Raw genomic sequence first — 2,570 nt, forward strand, 5'->3', positions numbered from 1 at the left:
CGCTATTCCCCATCACAGCTCATCACTAGTCCCCACAGGCCACGCAGCTCCACCTGTGAGAGCAGTGCAAGAGGTTAAATGCACTCGTTGAGACTAGCCTTTACCTGGGGACCAGTCCCCGTGTGAGCTGGGGCCATGGGGAGCCACTGGCCATGGCTTGGGGCTCCCAGTCAGGTCACACCTGCGGCATCCCATGCTGACCCCACTCCTGGAGCACTGCCAGAGCCAGGGTGAGTGGAAGGAGTGATCCTGGACTGCTCACACCATTACAGGGAGCAGGCACAAATGGCTGCCAAAGCACTTGCTCCATGTCCCCACTGACATCAGCACGGAGTCCCTGGCTCCCCCAGATTATCTTCCCAGCTGAGTCCAGCCCCTCAAAGAGGGATCCAAGCCCTCGAAAAGCAGCTCCTGGGCTTATTCTGGCCGCATCCCCTAGTGCCAGGCTTGGGCTTTGCGGTGTCCCCATGGGACTGGTGGAGGCACAGCCAGAGGTTGGCACCTACAGGCCCTGTCTTGCAGCCCCATGGGGACCCAGGTTAGACCTGAGCCCACATCCATGTGTGCAGACACAAGCACATAACCAGGGACAAGGGTTTTTTTGTGTTGTTTTTCTCATCTTTTAAATATTCAGTCGAATACCTTATTAAAAATGAAAATATTTTGTTTTAACCTCTATTGATTTGGCAAACATCTGCCGTGGGTTGAGGCTGTGAATGTCTCTTGTAGCAGCTCCAAGGCTATGTGATACTGTGCTTGTGTTTCCTTCCTAAAAGGGACTCAATGAAGGCAAGGCCCAAAGGATCCCTGGGTGATGGGCTCCAGCCCTGTCCGATTGCCAGCAAGCTTTACACCACCCTGCAGTGATGGCACCAGGGCTGAGGGGATGGGGGTGTGTGTCTATCCCTGATGTCCCTCTGAGGATGGCTGCAGCCTGGTTCTGTAACCCAGAATGTTCTTCTCTCTTGATTTGCATTGAATAAAACCATTAACAGAAGTGCTGCACAGTCTGGAGACATACTCTGTTCCCTGGGATCAATGGGATGCCACTGCACTGTCCCAATGCCCGAGGACCATGAGTGGAAATGACCTGCAGAGAGATTTTGGCTGAGGATGGAGAGGTAACACAAGGTAAGGTCCTCCTTTTCGGTTGTTTTTGTGTGTGTGATCTAGGGGGGCCCCAAAGTCCTCAGGGAGGTTTGTGCCAGGCTTCTGGGTTGCTCTGCTGCTGCTCAAGGATGCTGAGGATGGAGAGGTAACACAAGGTCCATGGGTCCTTTTCGGTTGTTTTTGTGTGTGTGATCTAGGGGGGCCCCAAAGTCCTCAGGGAGGTTTGTGCCAGGCTTCTGGGTTGCTCTGCTGCTGCTCAAGGATGTCTCTGGAGAGCAGGCAGGAACAGGGGGTGCACTTACTCTTGGCAGTGGTGGGATTGGATCCCCCTGGATCCAGCATCATCGAGCCTCTGGGCTGCCCCAGCCTCAGTCACACCTCTTGCCCTCCCTGGGCCTGCCCTCCTTGCCTGGGCTGGCTCCCAAGGCTTCCTTCTCTGTCTGCTGTTTCCAGTTCCTCTTCAGGCTCTCCCGGCAGCCCTCGGCCCTGACAGGACACTCCTACCTCCTGGATTCATCCCGCTCCTGCTGGCTCTCCTTCCTCTCTTTCCTCTCCTGGCCCCACTTCTTCTGGAGCTGCTGGTCTGGTTCCCTGGGGGTCCTGGGGGCTCTGCCAGGCTTGTCACCTCCTGTCCTGTCCTTGGCATGTGATTTCCTTGGGCTGCTCTGCTCTGCATGGGCATCATAGCTCTCCTGGGTCTTCACCTTCTCCTCCTCCTCCTCCTTCTTCTCCTCCTGTTCTTCCTCTTCCTCCTCTTTCTTCTCCTTCTCCTCCTTCCTCTCCACCTTCTTCTCCTGGCTCTTCTTCACCTCTGCCATAACTGGTGGCACCTCAGGGACATCAGCAGGTTCTTCATCCTCATCCTTGTCCCCGTCCTTGTCCTTCAGTGTCGTGTGACCAAACCACTTCTTGAAGATCCAAGATTCTACCTGTGGGGGACAGAGGGGACCAGGACCCCTCTCTATCCCTCTCCCCCAGATACAAGATGCTCCCCCCCAGGAGGTGCCCTGAGGATGCTGTTTCTCTCCCCACCCTGGATTCGTACCAGGTTGAGATCAGGATTGATGTAATCATCTTCATCATAATCGTTTTCATCACCATCATACTCCAACATGCTGCTTTCCAGTGGGGCAGGCTGGGCAGTCACCACCTCTGAGACCTCCTTTTCCATGGGGGTTACCACTTCTGGGAGGGGAGAGAGACAGCCCACTGTCAGGGTTAGGGTTAGGCTTAGGGTTAGGGGTTAGGGTTTAGGGGTTAGGGTCAGGGTCAGGGCTAGGGCTAGGGTTAGGGTTTGGGGTTAGGGTTAGCAGCTACCAAAACTGCTGCTGGGCAAAACAAACTCTTTCCTGCAGCTTTCAACTGCTCTGAACTCTCTCTAAAACCTGATTTCATGCACTTCAAGAGCAGCTGACACCTCCAAAGTGTGTTCCTGTAACTCTAACTAGCATACTCTAGTA

Source organism: Acanthisitta chloris, unplaced genomic scaffold (assembly GCF_000695815.1).
Source record: "Acanthisitta chloris isolate BGI_N310 unplaced genomic scaffold, ASM69581v1 scaffold21859, whole genome shotgun sequence".
NCBI lineage: Eukaryota > Metazoa > Chordata > Aves > Passeriformes > Acanthisittidae > Acanthisitta > Acanthisitta chloris.